Source organism: Oenanthe melanoleuca, chromosome 5 (assembly GCF_029582105.1).
Source record: "Oenanthe melanoleuca isolate GR-GAL-2019-014 chromosome 5, OMel1.0, whole genome shotgun sequence".
NCBI lineage: Eukaryota > Metazoa > Chordata > Aves > Passeriformes > Muscicapidae > Oenanthe > Oenanthe melanoleuca.
Genome location: NC_079339.1, coordinates 9,897,043 through 9,921,390, shown reverse-complemented (window position 1 = coordinate 9,921,390; position 24,348 = coordinate 9,897,043). Strand labels below are relative to the sequence as shown.

The 24,348-nt window shown below is 49.1% G+C and overlaps 1 protein-coding gene across 1 annotated transcript in view; it reads right to left on the bottom strand.

Annotated features, from left to right (window-relative positions):
- The window catches only part of BAHD1 (bromo adjacent homology domain containing 1), a 34,921-nt gene extending 15,940 nt beyond the window's left edge, over positions 1–18,981 (bottom strand). The window contains exon 1 of the mRNA XM_056494109.1: positions 18,697–18,981. The gene's annotated coding sequence lies outside the window, so the exon portion shown is untranslated. The remainder of the gene's footprint in view (positions 1–18,696) is intronic.
- Between the last annotated feature and the right edge of the window lie 5,367 nt (positions 18,982–24,348).

Genomic DNA, 24,348 nt, shown 5'->3' with positions numbered 1-24,348 from the left:
TTTAGGAAAAAGAAGCCTGGGCTTCCTGAGTTATCCAGCACCCAATTTTTAATTAAGGAATTCTGCAGTCTGTGGGAGCACATGTTAGCATAAGCTAGGTCCAAGGCTGAGACAGGATATGGCTGGGTGATACTAACCTATAGATATTAAAAATGTCAGTGTAAATGAGTGATAGTGGAATATATTTAATGAAGTCTGTCTCTGAGCATCAGAAATAGCAGCAAAGGACAATTACTTTCATTCAATGGTATTTACAAAATAGTCCAATTCCATTTATTGGCAGCAAAGAGCTGATCTTTTTATCAGCATCCACATAGGACAGGTTTGCTCTTCCCTGCAATCAGGATTCGGGCTGTAACTCCCCTCAATTGACACTGGTCTGCCACTTTTGAGGCTTTTAATTAAAGCTCCTACTGCTTTGGCAGTGATTAGAACAAAGCTCCCGAATTACAAGAACTGTTCATTTGATATGGTTTAATCAAGCTGATAATTAGATTATCTATTTGAAATAAGCCCGATGTGTTTTAATTGCCTTACTTATATATGCATTAACTAAGGGAAATTCAGGAATTGAAACCCACTGGGGTTTGCACAGTGCTTTTCTAGATGTCATGCTCTTGGCAATGTGTTTTGGGGTGACTGAGTCCCTCCACCCGGTTAAACAGGGTATATCCATCCCATGGTTGGTGCCTCAGGAGGAGAGCTTGGTGGGGAACAAGCATTTATATATGTCCACATTTTTCTTATTGGAAAATCATGCTCTGCGAATTAGGATGATCAAGTCAGACAGAACTTCCTCCAGAACTGAATTCTTCTGCACTAGAGGCTAAACTGACCACATGCAATCTCTGGAGTTTGGAAGGGGACTACAATTTAAAAAATGGATCAGGCAGAGCAGGATTTGGCAGAGGCAGAACAGGTATCCTGCAGAACGTGCCCTGGGGAGGACAACTCTTCCCAGGCTATATGTACCAGTGGTTTCCTTGCAGCTTTCATCCTATTTTCTACTGTCCCCACTGAGAGACTAAGCCTCTGGCAGAGGTGAAAATCCCAAAATAAAAAGCCATATTTTGCCTTACCCAGCATCTGGCATCTTGCTCTTCTCAGGTTTCCACAGGCAGAAGCCTGACCTGGCCTGGCACCATACATCCTGGAGGGCTCGTGCTTAAATAAGATGGAATAACTGCTAAAAACTGGGTGCTGTAGGTGTGACTGTTCATGCCATAGATGCTTTAAACTTAGGAAAAGCCTGGGAGGGACTGAGGGAAGGGAGTGTAAGAGAACTGGAATTGTTCAGCCTGGAAAAGCTTTGAGGTGACATAATTGTCCATTCCAGTAGCTGAAGGGGCTACAGGAAAGTTGGAGAGGGGCTTTGAATAAGGGCCTGGAGTGACAGGACAAAGGGGAATGGCTCCACCCTGACAGAGGGCTGGGTTAGACGGCATATTAGGAATAAATTCCCTGTGAGGGTGATGAGACCTTGGAACAGGTTGCAGGGGGTCCAAGGCCAGGTTGGATGGGGCTTGGAGCAACCTTGGATAGTGGAAGTTGTCCCTGCAGGGGGTGGAACTGTTTGAGCTTTCAGATCCCTTCCAATCCAAACAATTCCAGGATTCTATGATTCATTGCCAGCACCTATGGAACAAAATCTATCCTTAGCATGCTGGACTAGTCAGAGGTTTTTCCACACCTCTGCAATCACCTGCACTGCATGGAATGCTTTGTGAGGAGGATGCTCCTGCTCTCAGCTCACCTGGGATCCAGCAATCCCTCCTCTTCCCTCAGCACAACACAGAGACAGAGCTTTTGAACACAGCTCAAAACTCAGCCCTCCGACAGGCAAATGCATCATTCCTCAAAATCAGAGTCCTGCCGAGCTTCCTTCCAGCAAGTATTGTGCTCCTGCCAGCTGGGAAGGGAGAGTGGCAGAGCTCTTCATCCTCTCTCCTCCACCTTTGTATTGCTTCACAAAGCACAGAAAAGCTGCCTGTGCCCAGAAGTCTCCAAGAAAGTGTGAGACAACGTGAAGAACTGGAAGTGAAGATACTTAAATCAGAACCACCCATTTATTGCTCATGGCTGAAGAACAGGACTAATGGTGAGAAAACATTGAGATGCTGGAAATTAAAGCTCCAAGCAGCTCAGTCTATCCAGCTGCATACAGAGCCCACCAAGCATTTTCAAGCTAGTTGGAATTGCTGCTTCCTTATCATACAATTACAGAATGGTTTGAATTGGAAGGGATTTTAAAGCTCATCCCATTCCAACTCCCTGCCTTGGGCTTCTTCTACTGGCCCAGGTAACTCCTTCCACTGGCCCAAGTTGCTCCAAATCCCGTCCAACCTGGCCTTGAGCATTTCCAGGGATGGGGCATCCACAGCTGTTCTGGGCAAAGCTCCTCTGGCAACTCCTTTCTCAAACCAGACTAGTTCTGAAAAACCATCTTGCCAGCTGCTGAACCCAAACCAGATCAGAATAAAGAAAAATTAAACCCACTTCTAGTTTCATGCTGGAATAAAACCATTACCCAAACAGCAAACTCAGGAGAGAGCTGATGCCTCATTAGCAGGAAAAGAAGCAAGTGTGATAACAGCTGCATGCTCTGTAATCATGCAGCTGCAGCATCTGTCTCTCCCTCTCCAGCACTTGATTGCAAGTGAAATTAGAAGAAACTAGTCTGGGACTACCCCTTCAAGCCCCATTTCCTCTCCAGAGCTTCACTACAGAGACGCGCGCATTCCAAGAGACGATGCCAAAAGCACAGAAATTAAAGCCTTTAAAGCTCCTAATCCATTTGGCACTTCAATAACACACAAAGAGTTACGACAACACCAATCCTCCTCTCCACACACGGCACTGCTCCGATGACTCTCAGCCCCATCTACTTGAATGCTGTCTATCCATTTCCATTGGAACAGCTTATGCTGTGACAACAGCCCTACAACTGTGAGTATCTGGAGGATTGGCTCCTTTCTCCCTGCTGCTTTTGCAGGCGAGTAATTCCCAGTGCTCCAAGGAACGTGCTGCATGAAAGAAGCCTTGCAGGAGCTATGGGAAATCAGGTTAAATTGTAGCAGCATCAGGTATCCCAGGCTGAGTTCCTTGAATACCACACACATCCCATGAGTGGAAACATCACCTCCCTCTTAAACATTCAGAAAATCTGTAGCTGTTGGAAGCTGCAATTTGTCTTCCCAGGGTCCAGTCCTGATTCTTCTCCTGAGACCTATTGAAAGCTCCATCATCCACATCCTCTGGAGGAAACTGTTTACACAGAGCTCATTAGGCTGCAGCAAGGGCTGGTTTCTCTCACTCATCAGCTTAGCTCTGACCATTGTACCAGAGCAGGGTTAAATGGGATACTGGGAAGAAATTCTTCCCTGTGAGGGTGCTCAGGCACAGGCACAGGTTGCCCAGAGAAGCTGTGGCTGCCCCTGGATCCCTGGCAGTGTCCAAGGCCAGGCTGGATGGGGCTTGGAGCAATCTGAAATAGTGGAAGGTGTCCCTGGCCATGGCAGGGGGATGGATCTTTAAGATCCCTTCCAATTCAAACCATTTTGTGATTCTATGATTCACTGCCAGCAGCTCCCGAAAGCCATGTGGACATGCAGCCTCCACAGCTTCTAAAAGGCTTATAAAAAGGGATGTGGGGCAGCTCTGGCACAGCCAAGAGGATCTCTGGGAGCTGTCCTGGACTGGGCTCTGCTTCACTCCCTGCTCCAACGCCCATAATTATCCCCCCATTGCGAAAGCCTGTGTGTGCTCCAGCCACCCGGCTGGGAGTTTCACAGCCCGTGTGTGGCCGTGATAAATCACAGACAACTGCAGTGAGAGCCTGAGGCTTCACACCCCGAGTGCCCAGTGTGAACCCGGCTGGGCACAGGCTGGACCCGGAGCGGGAGCTGGGAACAGCCGCGAGGAGCTCCCCGGCTCGCTCCTTGGGAAGGTCTGGCTCAGCCTTGGTTATCTGCTTTCAGATCTTGCCTAGTGGCAGTGCTCTGTCTGGGGAAGCCAAAATTACATTTCTCTGGCTGTTCTCATACTCTCCGCAGCCTCAGCAAGCAGCATTCTCGGGAAAGAGGGAAAAATAGGGGAAAAAGAAGAGGTGGGTAAAAAGAAGGGGAAAAGAAACGGGGAGGTGAAAAGAAACAGTAGGTGAAAAAGCAGGGAGGAGATAAGGGGACAAGCAGTAAAACACCAGTGGAAGTGAACAATGTACAAGCGTGGGGGAGAGTCACAGGATATTTCCTCAAAATCAACAACAGGGCAGGTTGTTTGGATAATTAATGCACACCGGGAAAAGCGCATTCCTTCTCGGAAAGGCACTGGCTTTCCTTTCCCCTTTACCGATGGTAGGAAGCTGCAACACTGTGTCAGGTGTCAGGAGCAAAACAGGCAGGAAATTATGAAGTGAAAAACAAATTTGGGGACTGATAAGTGACCTCAGTGACTCCAACATCAGGCACCAAACCTCGATCAAATTTGGAGCCCCAAAACTCTGGGGTCTGATACTTACTTGCATTAAAGCAAACCCCAAGTTCCTGAAAGCAAAGCCTTCACTGAGTACCCGTGATCAACACTGGCAAAACCACTTCCTACAGCCTTGAAGAGCTGTAGATTTCCAACCCAAGAGTTATCACAAGCCTTTTGCTTGTGACCCCAACATAAAGCAGTGTTGTTCTGTGTGTCTGTGGGAAGCTCTGGGGCTTCTTCTGCTCTTCACAGCTTTCCAAATCCCACCAAAATTGGCTCGAGTGGGTTCAGAGCTCAAAAGGCAACGGCACAGCCGCAGTTCCATACTCTCTGCAGAAAGGATGCAAAAGCTGTGCTTACCCACAAGCAAAGGTATCCATGCCTCCCCAAAACTCCAAAGCCAGGAAAAGCTGCAGTCAGAGACCAGTTTCTGTGCCCTTAGTTTGCTCAGAAATGGATAATACAACTACCTTCCTACTCTCAAGAGGGGATGTATTTTCTTCACCTTTCAACAAGTTAGGGAGGGATGCACCAGGAGGAAAAGGAAACTTGGAACTAATGGATTCTAGAGTGTGATAGAGCACATGGCAATTCCCAAACAGCATCCATCACTCCCACAGGAGCCTCCCAGCCACAACAGCAACCATGGAGAACCACAGATAAGCAGCCTTAAGCATGCCGCTGCAAAGAAAGCCCAGGTAGGGCAAAGGAATTCCCTGGCATTTGCAGGTAAGTTCAAGGATGTGGGGGTGGAAATGAAGCTGAGCTTGTCTCCAGGTTGACAATTTGATGGGAAGAGATGCTTTGACACTTGACTTTTGCTGCATCACTCCCTAGTGAACTAGTTACTAAGGTTTCCTTTTAATGAAGGCATTCAGAGTCCAGAGATTAGGCAAGAGAAACATGGGAAAGGATGGGAGGTGTACACTTGGAAAAACGGGAAGGCTGAAGCTTACACAGATATTGCAATCCTGAAACACCCCAGGGAACAGCAGCAGCAAGAAGGGAGTTTTAAAAAGAGCAGGTAGTGCCAGGATAAGGGGGAATGGCTTCCCACTGCCAGAGTGCAAGGTTAGACAGGATATTGGGAGGAAATTCTTCCCTGTGAGGACGGGGAGGCCCTGGCACAGGTTGCCCAGAACAGCTGTGGCTGCTCCATCCCTGGCAGTGTCCAAGGTCAGCCTGGACAGAGCTTGAAGCAACCTGGGACAGTGGAAGGTGTCCCTGCCTGTAGCAGGGTGTGGAACAAGATGATCCTTAAGATCCCTTCCAACCCAAATCATTCTGGGATTCTCTGACTCTATAAAACACCAGATCTATTAAATATCACTCATTTACACAAAATTGCCTGTTACAACTCTAAGTAGGTTCTATACAAAGCTGCCATGTGACAGCTACGCCAACAACACCCTAAAACATGCCTATAAGTAGTCTGAAAAACCAAGTCAAAAATATACCGGGACAGCTTTCGCAGCCGTGTTTATAGAAAGAGCACAAGCTTTGCCAATCAAGGTTTTAAAAAAAATAACCCACACAAGCCCTGCTCATCTGATTTTTCATACATGCAAAATGCAAACTCGATTCCTTGGCGGCAGAAGGCTGAGTCTGGTAAAATATCAATCATATGTCACTTTGCTCAGATAGCTCTGGCACCCTTCCTGTTCCATGGACAAAATGGAATAACAAATTATTCCCAAGGCTTCCTTTTGAAGAACAAGGTGCAAGTTTTTTCCATAGTAAATATTAAAGATCTTCTATATATTATAATCACACCCTTCCACTACTGCTTTAGGAGCTTTCTTCAAGCTGCTGAGCTTAAATAATTCAAGCTGAGCCGTGATTCCGTGTTCCACACGTGAGGCTGCAAACTGTGCTGCCTGTGGGAATTTCAAGGGCAGGTGCATCCGTGCCAGCTCCTCTCCATGTCACCAAGCTGTCACTGCCATCCTATCTCTGGATCCGGATTTCCCTTCTCCTCCCTCCGGTACGTCTCTCCCACAAAGGTCTCCATTCACTCTCTCCTGACTGGGAACAGCCAGCACAGCACCCTCAGCATCCAAAGACAACACATTCCTACTCCACAAGTTCAAAACTGGCTTTAGGGGAGATAAAAGAAATGCAAGAAATTCAGAGAAGGGCAAGGCATTCCTTCAACGTGACATTTAACTAAATGCTTGATTTAAACTTTTTTTTTTTTTTTTTTTTTTCCCTTTTAAATAATCTTCATCTTATTTCCTCACCTCTCTGTCCCTCAAAACTGCCTATGCCCCACCTCTGTGTCCAAATCCTTGGCACTATGGCTCCAGGTATGGACTCTAGGAATTATCATCTCTGAGGAGTGCAAAAGACAGCCTAAACTTGAAAATTTAACAGACATGCATGTTTATAATCTCGACTTAAATTTGCAGAAGCTTTAAAACCAAGCAGGCAAAACAAAGCTCTGTTAAATAACAAGTCCATGGAGGATTTTCTAGGATTATTGTGTCCTGACTCATCTCCAGTTGAAATACACTGACCAGAACTACCTCTTCAGACTAAAACTGCCACCTGAATTATTTTCAGTTCTAGAATAAATACTTCAGACAGTATCATCTTGCATTTGGAAATACCTTTTCTTCTACATGGTTTAAAAAGTAGTAGCACACCACCCTCAGCTGAGTTGCAAGTTGTCCATAGAGCAAAACAGCTCTCTGGGGTTTCCTTCATCAAAGGTTTTGATTCCTCTTTCTATTCAAAGTTTAACAGACATTTCAAAAGAAAACAGACTTTCTACTTCTTTATTCTCACTTTCTGATCATCACTTTAAATACCAGCATTAACCTCACATGTTCCCAGCTGAGGACAAAGGTGACAGAGGATGAGTTATGCTGAGCATTTTTCCATTTGAGAGTTTCAGTCTCAATCCAAAACTCAAGTCAAAGAAAGATTTTACAGAACTCTTGCATTCCCACTGCAATTCCTGGAACCAAACCCTCTCCTTCCCTGATATCTTGTAAACCACAGTGCTGCACTGAATCCTGAGCAGAGGTTAAATCTGGAGCCAGCTGGATTTCAACTAGAATCAGAGAATCTAAATTTTCCCTGTGAGGGTGGTGAGGCCCTGGCACAGGTTGGTGGAAGGTGTCCCTGCCCATGGCAGGGAGTGGAAATGGATCAGCTTTAAGGTCCCTTCCCACCCAAAACATTCTGGCATTCCGTGAATCATAAATGGTTTGGGAACTTCTGGAATAAAAGTCCAGATGTAGCTTGAAAATACACAATTCTTTTTCCTTCAAAAAATACGGGACCAATCGCCACCACAAATAGAGGCATATATTCACACATCTTCTGGTGACATGGTTTTAGCCAAGGCAGAACTGCCAAGCCTAGCTAAACCTGCTTTAAACCTTTCCTCCCTCTCATTAGTGTCAGAGACAGTATTTACAAATCAGTAACCACAAGGTAAGTGAAGTTCTACTTAAAATTTCTCAACTCAACTGGTTTCATGTATTAGGTCAGTCCGAGGAAATGCAGAGCTGCTGAAAGGAGCTGCAACAGCTGAAGCCTCCAAGGAGAACAAGTTCCTTAATTCCAAGGATGTTAGCAGAGAAATAATTTAAATGTGGATCAAACTGGATCATTTAAGCCCAGGAAGCAGGAGACTCAGTGTTGCCAAAGGTCCCGGGCTGAGCCAGAGGAGTGTTTCTAGGAACCAGCAGCTGGCACAGATCAGAAATCTGGTGAGAGAAAACTCAAGCAGGAGCTTGATGTTGTAACATGTTAAAACCCTAGGAACCACAAGCCAAACACAGGCAATTCAGCCACTTTAGACAAGGAGAAGCCCAGTTTGCTGGAACGCTGCTTCCATGAGAGCCCGTTTAACTCCCATTAGGAGCTGCCCCAGCTCTTTCATCCCTTAGCCACATCGTTAGAGGTGTCTTTAAACACACACCTCTGCTTGTGCCCCGGGTTTGATCAGTCAAGGCAACAAACACCACCTTTAAATGACTGGACAGGGTTTGCAGCCCGTGCTGGGAGTGATCTGGTTTATATGCACTCATTAAAGTGCATTTATCGACCCACATGGGTGTGACGCCGCTTTGCCGTTCGGAAAGGCAGCAATTAAACACACTCAGCTCTCCAAGCCAGGACTAGGATCACACCTTTTCAATAAGCTGGGCCATGCAGACTCCATCACACCAAAATATCACTTGGATTTCACTGCACCTTGCACAGCCAGGAGGAAAATAGACTTAAGAGCATCAGGAATGGTTAAGAACAATGACTAAGACACACCCTTGGTTGCAAGAGCTCCCAGTTGAATTCTGGGGGTATGCTGAACACTTCTGTTCTCCCACCAGTGCAGGTCACCATGGAGCCAGTGGGAACTCCAGAGGATAAACCATCAGCTCTCTGGCAAAGGAGCCTAATTACAACTTCCTCTGGGGAACCACAAAGCTTTTAAACAGTGCAGCCTAGTTTTATGGAAATGCCACAGGTGCCTCTGACTAATTTTCAGGAAGGTCCCTTGAAGTCAGGCTGTAGCTTCAAAACATCCAGGTGTGCTGAGTAGCAGGGAGAAGAGTCCTACAAGTACTGTTCTGCCAAATGATGCTCTGATACTGCAAAACCACCCATTCTTCCTCCAGCCTCAAGGAGAATATTCATGACAGGGAAGAAAACAGCAAAACTTCTGAGGAACTCCTAGCACTGACAAGTGAAGAAACAAAAAAATAATCAGAATTATCCCCTCCATTATCAGCTACAGGATTTGAGAACACTGATTGCACATTGATGCAATGCATGGATCAGAGGGATGGGGAAGGGAAAGCCGCCCTCATCCATCCCAGTCACCAGCACAGGAGCACAAGGGTTCAGAGCGCCAGGCTCCAAGGAATGGGGTACAAGAAGACAACATGTGAAGCCAGAGCAGGGGAAATGCGACTGGAGAGGCGATCCCAGAGGGATTCCTGAGCTGCAGGAGCTGCCAGCTGAAGCAGAGCCAAAGTGGCAGCGGGAGACGCTCGCAGCTACCGGCCGGTCGAATGTCGGCAGAGCTGGTAGGAAGTTTCCAGGAGCTGCTGGAAGATCCAAGCAAGCTGCAGCAAGCTCTGCTTTCCCAGGCTGTGCCCAGCATGGAAGGGTAAAGAGCTGATAAGGAGGAATGTGCTGCAAAGCCCCACCGGGCAGCCAGAACCCCCCTGCTATCCCACAGCTCCGCCCAAGGACAATGCCCAGTGCCTGTGCCCAGCACACAGCTCCCCTCGGCCAGTTTTGCTGCTGGCAGTCCAAATCTCGGGAGATTTGATCCAAAGAGGATCTGATGCTGGACAACAGCTGCAAAGAGCTCAGAGCTGAGGAGTTTCTGCCTCAGATTGCAGTTACAGTGCACAAGGAGAGATGTATCCACGCAGGATATCCCCAGACACCAGAATTTCAGCTCCAGCTATTTGTCACAGTAAAACATTCTAAGGCAGTAGCATTCTTCAAACTAAAATGACAGATAATATCCCATTTTCCAGCTCCAAAGCTAGCTCCTCACTCCTCATTTCAATAACTAAGATAAACATTTTATTTAACAGCTGTATTAACATGTAGAAACACACTTTGCTTCAGAAAGCCAGGCAGGCTTACAGCTTTTATGCAACATTTAAACTCTCAGTTCAAGATGAATTCCTGGAAATGGGGCGGGGGAACCCTCATTTCTTCTGAACAGAAACCAAGCAGAAAGTCTGTGTTTGAGTCTCCAGCTCTGCTGCTTCCCACCCTGCTTACAACTTTGCCACACACGTGGGAGCAACAGCAGAGCTGAGTGACACTTCCTAGAGAATGCCACAATTTCTGTCAGGTCCCTGCTGTGATTGACACGGGGTCTGCAAAAGGAACAGACCCCAAATTACCTCTGGTGCCTCCTGCTCAGTGTCATGTCACAGCGAGCTGGGGTGTGCCTGGAAGTTCTCACACCTCTGGTGGAGGATGAGCCCTTGGGGAGCCACAGCACCTGCAGCTCATCTGAGGAATCAGGAGCAAATATCCAGATATTCAGTGACTTTCCTGCTCCCCAGGCAAGGCCTGTCACAGTTTTTCCCCTTTAAACACAAGTACACAAGTGTGCAGCATTAAGGTGTTTTATCCTGGAATGATTTGGGTTGGCAGTGACCATCCCATTCCAACTCTCATCTGCAGGGACACCTTCCACTAGCCTAGGCTGCTCTAAGACTTGTGCAACATGGCTCTTTTAACTTGACCAGGACACTGGTGTTAAATTTATCTAAATGCTTTCCATTTATATTTTCATGGGGGTGTAAATACACATATGAAGATTCCTTTGGGCTCATTCACAGCTTGCTTTGTTCAGCTGAGGGCTGGATAGGCTTTTATATGGCTGCATGAGCTCTCTAGCCTGAGAGAAAGAAAATCAGCACCTCACTTCCCAAACCCATGATTTCAAGCTTTGCGAGCGGCTCCCCAGGACAGTGGTGGAGTCACCATTCCTAGAGATGTCTAAGGAATGACTGGATGTGGCACTCCATGCTCTGGTCTGGTTGACAAGGCAGTGATCAGCCACAGATAGAACTCGGTGATCTTTTCCAACCTAAATGATTCTGGGATCTACATAAGAAACTGCAGTGTGGACTGAGGCCTCACAGAAGCACCTGAAGCCACTTTCCTTTCTTATTTTTAAATTCACTATGTTTGTTCTACACATAACACAGGCTACTCCAAGAACAACCATCTGACCCTCAAGGCCTCCAGACACTGCTCTATATAGGGTTATTACAGTGAAGTGGGGTTTAATTATATTTAAATAGTGAAAAGTCAAAGCACTGCTGCTGCACTAGCCTCCCTGCCCCTCCATGATCCATTTCTCCCCACTGCCTCCCATGGTTTCCTTGGAAACATATGCAAGCTTAAATTGGATTGACATTCACTTAGTGGACAGATGGAGTTTGGAACAGCCCAGCGCCTGAAATTCAAGGCCGAGCCTTGGGATATGTCACATTATCAATACAAAAAACAGCCCCTGAGCTTTGTGGGAAGGGTAAGGATCACCTAATTATTCAGTAACGAGCTCTGAGGTGGCATCTCAGGAAGGTCAGCGCTCACCCATTGTTCCTGATGAAAGCAGCGGGCCGAGCACGCGACCAGTTTTGTTGGGAGGGAAGGATTTAATTTTTGTTAAGCGCTGAGAAAACAGGGGAGTTCTTAAGCTCATTAGTGGTTTCAAGCAGGAGAACTGCTGCAGATCACACGTGGGCCGAGCACAGACAGCGATGCTCCATCCACATGTCATTAAGCCACTTGCATCCGAAACTTCAACCCTAGGCTGGAGTTATTCCTGGTAACTGATCCTGACCCACAGACACTGAGAGGGACAGGGTCTGTATCATTCCTTTACAGCACCAGAGGTGTTAGAATTGCACTTTCAGCAAACCTGGCAATTTATTCTCAAGTGGGAATTATTCCCTGGGTCCTCTTACACTATATGAGAAGAAACAGAACGGTGAAGAAATGAAAATAGCTTTTTTTTTGTTTGTTTGTTTGTTTTTGTTTTTTTTTGTTGCTAAACATTGCTTCCCAACCACATTGTCTATCCTAACAGGATTGGAAAGGATTCACCTCTTTTTAACCAAAACACAAGGAGGACAGTAGAAATCCCAAATAACTACATCCCTAGAGATCCCTGAGGAAATCCAGCGTCTAGGAAGAATAAGATGACAGAGCTCTTGGGAAGGAAAAGAGGAGCAGCCAGCAGGCATTGCATATTCCCCCTCAGCAGGTGCTCTGCCCACCACATGCTTGGTTATTGCAGGGGCCATCTCCAGGTAGTCACCACCTCCAGGAATTAGGGATATGCCACAGAGTCAGGGTTACCAAGTAATTTTTAAGGAATAAATGTCCAAAATGCCTGGTTCGTTTCTGTTGCCTGTGCCATTTGCTGAAACATAAGGAATTCTCGGGTTGGGATTTACCTGTCCAACTCAGGATTTCTATACCTGTTCTGACACCTGGCATGTAGCCAGGATTTTGAGAGAATCTCTTTTTTCTCTGTCTACATGTGATTATAGCTGCCAAATCCTTTTCCTTTACTATCCTGCTCAGCTTGGAGAGAGCTGCTCTGTCTCCTCACTATGAGCCATCCTCAACCTTGAATCCTTCCACTGACTTTGGCTGAGCTGAACAAAGGAACAAACCCAAACATGCCTCTTGCATATGTTTTCTTATGAGTTTTTCTTTCATTAAAAACAAACCTCCTGCTGCCCACTACTTCCCTGCACTTTCCTGCTTTCTCTCTTTCCAAACCATTCATATTTATCAAAATGTGATTATCACAGCTTAATCCTCATTGCTTGCATTCCCCTCGGTGCCTCTCCATCCTCCCTCAGCAGAGACCTCGATGGTCCTCTCCACCCCGCCTCAAATCCTGCTTTTTTTACAGAATTCCCAACCCCGAGCCAGTGAGAACACTCAACCTGCCGAGTGCCCTAACGGAGCGCGCGCTCCCGATGGGATTTCAGGGATCCGTTTCCAGTGCAGATGCTCAGTTTGCCGAACTTGCCCGGCGAGGATGCTCCCAGCTCCAGCAGCATCCGCCTGCAGCCGCTCGGCCACGCTCCCTGCGGCGCCTGCTCCCTCCTGCCGCCAGAACTCAGCTCAGCCATCCTCCCCTCGCATCCCAGGACTCCCCATATCCCTCCTCCGCTGCCGATTTAAGCCTATTCCAGGTATTCCGCGGGCTCTCAGGGACACAATGAAGACGAGCACCAGATAATGCTGTGCTGCGGGAAGGCTGGCTGAAGCTCCCGATTTTCCCTGCTTCCCACAGGCCACAGGCAGGAACAATAGAAGGCCAGGCACGGTGCAAGTAGGAAGCAATGCCTGGGATCTCGATGCTTCCCTACACTGAGATTTTATTTCAAGGATGATAATTCAGACACCGAAAAATCAGCTGCCAGCAAAGCAGTTTTATTCCAATCAATGCGAGGAAAATGCATGCTTTTTATTTCTAAGAGCCTCGTAAATAATTTGAAATATTGAGATATTAGAGGCAGCTTCTAAAAGCCAAAATCTCTCATTAAAAAAAAAAAAAAAAAAAAAAAAAATCAAGGCTTCTGAGCTGCAGAGTTTCAAAGCTGAGCGTGAGAAAGCCCTTCAAAAATTGCTGGAAGAACAATGGGTGCCAGTGAGCACTGCTGTGATGTGCCTTACAAAGAGGGAAAACCTAAAAACCATCGTTTTCTTTAGTCATACCTTTGTTTAGGAGAACTGGGACACGAGGAATGCAGCACCCGGCAGCACGGAGCCCAGGCATCATCTTATCCCTGAGCACCACACGTTTAACACAAATCCCACCCGCTCCCCACGTGCCTTTTCCTATCCACAACAGGGCAGTGCCCAGGGAATCCAGCAGGAGAAAAATCCCACCTGGGCTGCATCCCTGCCGGGGAAGGACACATGGATCCCAAAGCCTCTCTGCTCCCAGCAGCTGTGCCGTCCCATGGGATGAGCTGACACCCTGCACGTGTGACAGCAAACACCCCCCAAAAACCCTGCGCTGCCAGGTCTCCGAAAGCACTGGGGATTTTAAACGGGGCAGGAAGGAGAATGACAAACCACGGGATTCCAAGCGGCCCCTCAGACAAGGTCCAGCCAAACACCTCTACCGAAAACACACCTCTAACCTAAGTGAGAGCCGCTAAAAGAGGTGATAAAAGCGGCATTCCCGGCCGTGCCACGTGGGAAAAGCGCAGCGGCAGGGCCCTGAGCACGGCGCGCTCCCGGGGACTGACACACATTCCCTCCCCATTTAATGGTGTTTATTTAGCTGCACGCCACCGGCACACGGCTCACGCCCCAGGGGGGACTGCCCGGTGCCACCAGGCTCTCGGAGCGTTACATCGCTCATTCCCACACGCTTTCATTTAAGGAAAGACACATCCATGCGTTTCCCCAAGCAGCAAGAACACAGCACTGCCAAGTGTGAGCATCGCTCACAAATCAGGCCAATATCAACAGCGTCCCTTGAATTATTTTTGTCCCATGTGGAGTTAATAACCATTCACCCTCTATGGAAGATGTCCTGAAATTTAATGTATATCAAGAATTAGCAGATTGAAGGGAAAACAACTGCTCCTCCAGGGCAGCCATCCTCATTTTCAGCTACTTTTCTCCAGAAGCAGAGCAGCACTGCCATCCCCACTGAGGGGTTTCCACTATGATTTTACTCAAATTATTCCTTGGAAATTATAAATTGTAATTTTGAGAGCCCAGAGATTTCACAAAGAGGTTCAGGTTCAGTTCCCTCAGCTGACTGCACTTCTTATATCCTGCTAGCTCTCCATACTCTGATTTTATAGGGGTTTCACCCACATGGTCAGAGAAAAAATAACATGGAACAGATCAATTAAACTCCAACGGCACAAAGATTGACAGGGTCCAAATGAGTTGATTTTAAACCAGATTTATATTTATTTTTCTTAATGATACCCTTGGTTTCTTTTTTTAGTAACTTCAGTCCCTCATTTCACTTAATTGCATGATAAAGTTTTCCAGTGTCTTGTTCTTCTAATGGAAGGGGGGTTTATTCACAAAAAATATTACTGTAACTTTACTTTATTTATAAGAAAGCTCCATGCTGAAATAGCAAATCTGGGCAATAACTGGACAAAGCTATGGTACTGTCCCATACAATCTCGTTTCTTTCTGTCTTTTAATAAATGAAACCTTTTAATAAATAAAATTTAAATGTGTTTTCCCCATTTCAAGGATATCAGGTGCTGAGAGCAACAATCTGGCCATGAATTTGAATATTTTCTGCCATTAAATCCGTGTCTTTGGTCTCAGTAAAAGAGGAGCTGGACAGGTGTGATCATGGCTGAAAGACCCAAAGCCTCCAGTCCTCATGTGGAAGCACAAAGAACAACTCCTTCCGAGCATCCTCCACAAAACATCCCTCCAAAACTGCAACACCTTCGAGCCTTCACACTTGGAGAACAGCCCAAGACAGCCCAAGTCTGCAGCTGGGAATATAACCAGCTCACCTATGAGCTGCTGGAAACAGGCACATAAATACATCATGAGTTCAAGCAGGAGAGCAAACCAGACGGTCAGAGCCCTCAGATGGGGAAATCCCACGGGATCACAGCCCAGCCACCCCAGCCCCTGCCAGCTCACAGCTTGTGTTTGAAGCTATTTTCAGATTTATGACTTCTTTGGGCTGCTTATTTTCGTTCCTTTTTTTTTTTTATTTTTTTATTTTTTATTTTCCAATCATCTGAACACTGCTGCATTTATTACTACCAACATGAGAGCTGTGACTTAGTTCAGCTGGTTGGGTGCGACGCCAAGGTTGTTCCGCCACTGCTTCCACAAGTTGTATCCCTGTGGTTAACTGAGATCCCAGAATCAATGAGCTTGGAAAAGAACTCCGAGATGATCGAGTTCAACCTGTGACCAACCACCACCTTGTCACCTAGCCCAGAGCACTGAGTGCCACACCCAGTTCCTCCCTGAACACCTGCAGGGATGGGCATTCCACCACCTCCCTGGGCAGCCTCTTCCAGTGCCTGACAACCCTTCATGTGAAGAAATCCCTCCTGATGTCCAAACAGGGACAAATAACCAGGAGACAGAGCAAAAAAAGCCTCACACAGCTCCTTTTGGATGTGATATTTGCACATCTGAGCACACCTTCCTGTTCTGGCAGAGCCAGATCTCATCATTCATTCATTTGCTTGTGATCTGAACACGATGCCAAGCAGCGAGAATGCCTTTGCCTACCACTCCTAATTATTTTTCAATTGTTTACTTTGGACAGATTTGCTGCTAAGGGCTGATTTTCAGTGCTGCAGCAGCATTAGAAAAGCTTTTGCTGAAGGGTGGATTTCCCCCCAAATCACGGGCAGGCGCTCCCTAAATCGGATCTCCAGAGACTGGAGCAGCACACGTGTCCCACAGAGAGTCACACAACAGCGATTAACACCACCACAGCAAACAAAATTAACCAGCATCACCTAAAGCACAAGTTCTGCCTCAACAGGAGGAAGAGCTTTCCATTGAGGGTGGCAGAGCACAGGAACAGGCTGCTCAGGCTATCTCCCTCTCTGGAGACATTGCAAACCCACCTGGACACATTTCTGTGCCACCTGCTCTAGATGGGGGTGGTCTCCAGAGGCCCATCCAACCCTAACTGTCCCATGATACTGGTTAAAAAGCCAAATAAACACTAAGAGTGGAGACAGAAAGGTGATGCAGACAAACTGGCAAGAAGGACAGAGCACCGACATTTAACTGAATGATTCAGCTGGATGAGAAGACGTCAGTGGCCTCCAAAATAACACTTCTGCATCAAGACACAAGGGTGTGACTGTTTTACCCCCAAACCCCATGTTTCTAAGTCATATGTTATTGTTCTGTGAAACTGTCACCATCAACTCCCAGCAAACAAAGCATCCAGAAAGGATCCACTTGCACAAAGTTCAGGGAATTATTTTCCCCCGCTTGCCTTGGTGTTTTCCAGCTGATTTTACACCTATCAGTACTACTACACTTCCCTGCTCTGCTCAACAAGAGCAGCTGGAAAGCAGTTGGAAATGCTGCACTGAGTTCACAAGGAAAACAAACAGAAATCAATGTTTAAATCCAAAATGTCCTGGTAAATCACGCTAATGCATGATTTCCTATCACCAGCAAACATTTAGACAGTTCCAGCTGAAGCTTGGGAATGATTCAGGTAGCCAGGACATGACAAACGTGAAGGATGGCTCAGGATGAATATGTGAGCAGGATATTTCTGTTAAAGCGATCAGCAGCGTGCTGGTATTTAAATCACATTAAGATTTCAAAAGCATCAGTCTATCACGCAGCTCGTGTCACTCTTTCTCACAACCACGAGGACCAGAAGCCTTAAAATAAAACCCCGAGCCCCCCAGAATACCACAGAGCCCCTCAGTGTGGAGAAAGCACTCGCTAATTGTGGCGAACTGATGGACAGATCAATTAACCAGGCAAGCGAAAGCCCGGCAAAGCCTCTCGCTTTGAGGTTCGCCTGCTCCTGACAATGATGACTTCAGATGGAGAGCGAGCACGAGGGGCAGCTGGATTCTTTAAAACAAAACACAACCAGAACCTCTTTCAGATAAGCATTTCGTGGAAAGAGAGAGGGGAGGGGGAGAGGCAAACAGAATAGATCCCAAATGCTCGTATTTTTTAAGTTTCCACGGCTGCTCTTGTGAAAGAGAGAGGGTTCCTGTGTGTCCCTGTGCCGGGGCAGGGAAAGGGACATCGGGGTGCGGGTATCCCCGTGTTGGGGCTGGCTGTCGAGCAGCAGCCCGGGGAGCACTTGCTAGCCTTCCCGAGATCTGCCCAGTCACATGTGCTGGCTCCTGCGCCTTGTAGAAGCAGCTGGAAAAGAGGGAGCCAGCAGAGCTGCCTCCATTAGGAGCCACCGCTACACAAAAGGAGAAGAGGAAACAAGCCGTCGGCCACCGGAGCAGCCGGCAGGAAAGGAGAGATGTCCACAGCCACGGGGAGCGCACGGCAAGTGGGAAAAACCGCGATGGAAACGAAAACTGCTCTGCTGTCCCCCAAAGAGGCTCGATGGCACCTGCCTGACAGGGACACGGGGCTCGCAGCCCGCCCGGCATCGCAGCCGGCAAACCATCGGGAACTCGACGGACTGAGCCGCCCGGCCCTCAGGGGAGGGGCTCATCGCCCCGCTCGGCCGTGGGGAGCCCCGAAACACCAGCCCCCGGCCAGCCCGTCCTGTGCCAACTCCCGGCCGGGCAGCGCCGGGTCAGCTCCGACCGATCCGGAGCGGCCGAGGACAGCGGCGGCTTTCCCTGGGAATCGCCGCCGATCCGGCGATGCCGAGGCGAGCAGCCCCTGGGGCAAGGAGCCCCCCGGGGCCCCGAGCCCCGCAACTCCCCCGGGCCCCGCCGGCCCGGCCCCGCCGCCTTTGTGCTGCCCGAGCGGCGGGCGCGGGGGAGCCCGGGGGGGTTCGGCGGGGCCGATCCGGCCTCGCACCGCTGGGACCTCGCGGGGTAACGGCGGCCCGGCCCGGCCCACCCGCCGCCGAGCCCGCCGTGCCCTCCCGGCGCTTGCCCGCCGCCGCGGGAAGTTCCCGGTGGCCCCGCGTACCCCCCGCCCCCCAAACCCCGGGGCGGCGGCACCTGCTCCCGGCCCGGCGGAGTTCCTGGGGGCGGAGGGACGAGCCGGCGCCGCGGGGACCGCGCGTGGACTCACCGGGAGGCTGCCGCAGGCCCCGGGGGGGAGAAATCCAGCGGCGGGAGCGCCGCGAGTCCCGAGCTCCGCGCTGCTGCTGCGTCAGCGCCGCCGCCTCCTCGGCTGCGGGATGGGGACGAGGCGCCACCGCCGCCGCCCGCCCCTGGCCGCGGGGCGTCGCGGAGCGGGCGGGCGGAGGCCGGAGCGGGCGGCGGAGGGGCCGGGAGGGGCGGAGGAGGGGGCGGAGGAGGGACCGGAGGAGGGACCGGGGGCGCCGCCGCCGCCGCCGCCGCGAACTCCCCGCAAGCCGCGAGCGCCTCCGGCCTCCTTCCTGCTTCCTCGTCCGCAGCCAATCGCCGCCCGCCGCCGCCGCTCGCCCCGCCGCGCCGGCCAATCACGGCCGCCTCTCCCCGCCGCCGCCGGCCAATAGCCGCCGCGCCCGCCCCCGCCCCGAGCCCCCCTCGGCGCCCCCCCACTCCCCTCACGGAGCCCCCCACGCTGCCGCCCCCCGCCCGTGCCGCGGGATAACCGGGAAAACCGGGATAACCGCCCCGCCGGAGCGCCGGGGGAGCCCTCCATGGCCGCGATTCCCTCACAGGACGGGGGCGTGAGGCGGCCCCTCGCGCCTGTCAGGGGCCCCCCCGCGGGTCCCTCAGAAGCGCCCGGGGCGCCCTCACACCCCGCGGGCGTGCCCGGCGCGTCCCGGGGGCAGTCACACTTAAACCGAGCCCTGCATCCAAACTCTGGGAAAGTTGGTAGTCCCAGGGGTCCGGCGGGAGCTCCGCTGAGAGCTGCCGGAGAGGAGAGGCAAAAGGCAGAGCGGGTTTGAGCGCCCATCACTCCCACCCCGAGATGGGCGCTGGAAAGGCCACGGGCACCCTCCGTGTGGTCGCTGTCCCTGAGCAGCCCTGTGAGTCAGTGCCAGGGGAATATCCCGCTGCATTTTAGCGGGGAAAGGCCAACAGGCAATTCTCGGGTGTCCCAGTGCTTCCCCACAGAACCTCTCCTCGCTGGGACACTCAGGTGTCCGTGGCTTCCACGGTCTTACCAACAGCTGAGACATGGCAGCAATGACAGCATCTGGAAAATTCCATGTTTTCCTGGAAAAATGAGTTTAAAGCCCTAAAGCAGACCAACAAGCCGCGGAAGTTATTTGATCAGTATCTTTAGCAGTTCCGCAGTCCCCAGCACTGAAGCCTCTCCATCAGTTACAGAATGGGGTCTTTCCACGGAATTATGGAATCTCCTGAGTTGGATCCACAGGAGTGGAGCCCCACTCCTAGTCCTGCACAGGACAGCCCCAAAATCTCACCATGTGCCTGAGAGCATAGTCTAAACACTTCATGAGCTCTCTCAGGCTTGGAGCTGTGACCTCTTCCCTGGGGAGCCTGTTACAGTACCAAATTTGTCCTATTTCTTTTAAATTTGAGAAACAGCTGGGAAGGAACTGGCACATGGAACAAGCAACCCATGGGGCTCCAGGAGATAAATACACACACAATGAGGGCGAGACCCTGATGATCTGCTTGAAATTTTCAACTAAACTGCAGGAGACCTAAGAGCCTGAAATACTTCCTGCCTTGTTCCAGTGGTCCACAGGGATCTTGCAAATAAGAGCAGGATCAAGCACTGGTATGATTATTGTAGGATCCAGATGTTACACAGGAGAAGCTTGAGAGGAAATTCAGCTATTTGGAGACACTGATTCCTGAAACAAATACCAGTCCTTGGTGATGGAGCAGGGAAAAAGAAATAACCTTAACAGCTACATCCCTGGAAGCCCTCGAGGTACAGTAGGGCAACTCTCCTCAAAAGCTCTCTGATATTGTTTACAAGTTGGACTTGGATGATCCTTGTGCATCCTTTCCACTTCAGGATATTCTGTGATTACCCTATTTCACTGCAACCCTTTGGATGAGACTTTTCCAGGCTCTATTTAATGCAGCTGCACATCACCAAGAGCTACAAAGGTTCTGTCTCCTAAGACCAGAGCTGCTTGCCACCTGAAAAGTGAAGGCAGCTCATAGTGCTGCCAAATTGTTCCCTAAAAATGATATTTTATTGGAGTTCTTCCTTCTGCTGTGAGCCACAGGAACAGGAGGGAAATCGCAGTACTCTGAGATCAGAATTCAATTTTGGCACACTTACTCCAGTTGTTAGATGTGTTCAAGTGACTTCCAAAATCTACCACCTCAGACTCCCATAGCTAAACAGAATGCTATTTGAGCAGCAATAGTGAAGAACTCCAAGGTCCTGAAACCCCCTTGAGTTCTACAACTCAAGCAGTAAAATAACAGTGTCACAGTGTTCCAGAGGGAAATGCCTGGGCAAAATTCATGCTGAAGTTTGATGACAAATATAAATTAACAGCTGCTTTTTGAGGAAAGTGGAGATGAGGCCACCTTCGCTCTTCCAGATGTTTGGAACAGGAGAACATCTGGACAATGGACAGGTTGAGGATGGGGAACTGTGTGCTCCAGAGCTGCACAAGAGTGTGAAGAACAACGGAGCCATCTGCAGAGCTCCCTCTCTTTTGAGATACTAATTTATTCTGAAGTGGGGCCTTTCCTCGTCCCTTTCTCAGAGGGATGAGGGGGAAAAATGGGAAGCTAATTGCTGATTCCAGAACAATATGTCTGTGTGTCTGCCAGGCTCCAGCCTCTGTCGGGTGGTGACACTGCCAAAACTCAGCATTTGGGCTTTTTCTCCCCTTATTAACTGGGAAGAACAAACTACCAAAGTCCCAGTACGAGATCTTCGTACCCCAAATTCCAGCCTGTTTTTTGGGAAAGGGACAATATCCAGGGCTATAGACTGCCAGAACAGCAGCACAACAAGGATCTTTGTCCCCAGTTCACAATTTGGGCTGTGGCAGCACCTTGCTAAGGTTGTGCCTGTTGGTAAAAGCCCCATGGCTGTGGGAGAGCTGGGCCAGGAACCAGAAGGGATTAAGAGATTGTCCTTCATTGCACCCCTCACCTCCAGGTACTGGGGTGGGACAGACACACACAGCTGAGCCAGCACTAAAGGAAAAGAAGGAAAAGGAGGATTTCACTGTTAACACAGGGAAAACAGGGAATAGGATCTTTGCATTTTCTGACTCTGAGTTTCAGGAGTAAAAACTTTAGTTGTCCCACAAGAGAATGGGGAAAAGCCCCAGCATCTCACTGCAGGTCAGGCTGGGAGAAGGGTGTTTGCACTGCACACTCAGAGCTCTCTGACTTTCTGGAACAACTGTGGTGAGTTTTAAAAAGTCACAGGATATCCAAGAGGAAAAATCCCCCAGCAGTACTGCAAGGACAGAGAAATGGAACCTGGAGTTTTGGTGTCCATGATGGCAGAAGGCTGGCTTATCCAAGTGGGGATGCAGTGCATCCCTGGGAACACCAGAGCTTCCTGCACAGCCACAAACCCATGGAGAGCTTCCCTTCCACCAGCAGCTTGCAAACAGGCAAGGAAGCTTAAGCAACAGCCTTAATCCGAGTAAGCTCACACACTAAGAGCAGCAGTGTGGAGGATCCTGCACCGACTGGTTCCTCAGCTGGGCCTCAGGGAAGGACTTGGCTGCAGGGAAGAGCCCGGCACATCTGTGAGGGGGAGGATGGCCAGCCCCACCTTCCCAAAAAGCCTCGTGGCCACAGATGGGGATAAACCCATCCTTGGGTCTTTATGTGTCCCCTGTCTGGCTGCAGTGACAGGGCTGGGTTAAAAAGTCTTTAATTCAGCACATCTCAGCTGCATTCCATGGGGATCCTGCCTTTTCCAGGCATATCCCTCACCAAGAAACATTCCCAAATCCAGCTGTGTGATCCCATCCCCCCTGATGTCTGCAGAAAAGGTGCTGGTGCTGCACTGGCTTACTGGCAGAGATGGGTTTTGGTGGTCCCCTCATTTCCTTCCCCCTTCCAGGGTTAACCCAGTAACTGCAAAAGGCCAAATGAATCCCTGGTGGAGCTCCATGGATTGACTTGGAATTCTATTACACCAAAAAAGCAAATTGGCTGTGAGTGTTCAGGTCTGCAGCAAACCAGCTGTGGTTACAGAGGCAGCTTCCTCTGAGATTTCTGTTTAAACACCAGCATTTGTTCGTTTTTAGCTGCATGAAAGATTCCCCTTTTCCCATCAGAAGAAACCAGAAGGGATTCAGACTGGAGGAGAGGGCTCTGCCAGCACAGAGCTGTTACACAGGATGTCATTACCTACCTGGAAAAATCCAGATTACTATATTGGTGTCTCAGGGAATCATCTGCAGCTTTTTGGTGCCATTGCTGCTACAAAGGTTTAGTTTATAATTTATTTTAATTTATTTTAATTTTAGAAAAATTGATGCTGTTTATACAGGGTATTGTCTATGAAGCAGCAGTGCCAAGGAAGTTCAGCAAATGAAAGGGGATTGCTGTGTTCTACTTCTTATTTCACCTCTCATCTTAACAGTTTAGAGTGCTTTAGTAAGGAATATATAATAGATGTATATAATTTATTGATGGAGGGAAAAAACAGAGGGACATTAACAATAGCTCAGTGGGGACCAACACAGTCAGGAAATGAGACTAGATTAAATTAAAGCAGAAAATCACAGGACTAAGAGTAAAGAACATCCCTGAGTGTTGCGGTGGATCGGGGTGAATGTGTGTACTTCAGTACATTGCAAAACCAGGATTAAAAGCAAGGGCTGTGCTTTATGAGCTGGGCTGTGGCAGGGAGCGACAAACTCGCATGCACAGGAAGGATAAATGTCCTGCCTTGTGTTCCCAAGGTAGCCATTCTTTTATGAAGTGTGATTCACAAAACCAAGGAGGCTGAGGGGATCGCAATGCAAAACACATGTCCCAGAAAGTCAGGATGGGAAGGCAAGTAGCAATTATGGGACCATCTGTGGTCCCCATGCTGTGGGATGGGCTGTGGCAGAACCAGCACCAGTCCTTCACTCCTCTGTGGATTGTTGGGCTGGGGCAAACACTTCAGCTGTGGTCTGCTTGGAAAAATCAGTGGGAAAAAACCCATGGCTGCTTGTGCAACTCCTTGCACAGAATTAATACAGGAAAAACCTAATAAGAAATCTCAAAGGCACCACTCAGGCAATCTGTATTTCCAGAGAAACAGCTGCATCAGCAGGAAATCTTCATCTCTCTTTTGTGTCCCTCAGGTGGGTGGGAGCTCGTGCCAGCACACAAACATGGGGACAGGGACATTCTTCAGTGGGGGAGATGTCTGCTCCTTCACACTCCTGCCAGCACAGGGACACAGGGACACTCCTGATTTCCTATGTGAAAAGGAAACATCACTCCTGGATGCTTTACTGTTTCCTTGTCCCCAGTCTCCCAAAGATGTCCAATACCCTGAGGCCCACCCAGAGTCCCATTCAGAGATGTTTTCAGCCCTGAGGGTTGTTTTCCTTATTTTTCTTATTTTCAGCAGCTGGAGGCAAGATCAGCACAAGGAGGAACTTATATCTCTGTTGGATTTTTGTGGGACATCAGGAAAAGCTCCAAAATCTTCATTAAGACAGTAACAATATCTCAGTACTGGGGGACCACACACACACACACACACAGACACACACACACACACCTGTTAATCCTCTGCCTCATCCCAGGGGTTGGGGTGTGAACTTGGGCTCAATATTCACAGTCTGAAGCTGCTGCATCTCCATTCCTTTTGGCCATACATCAG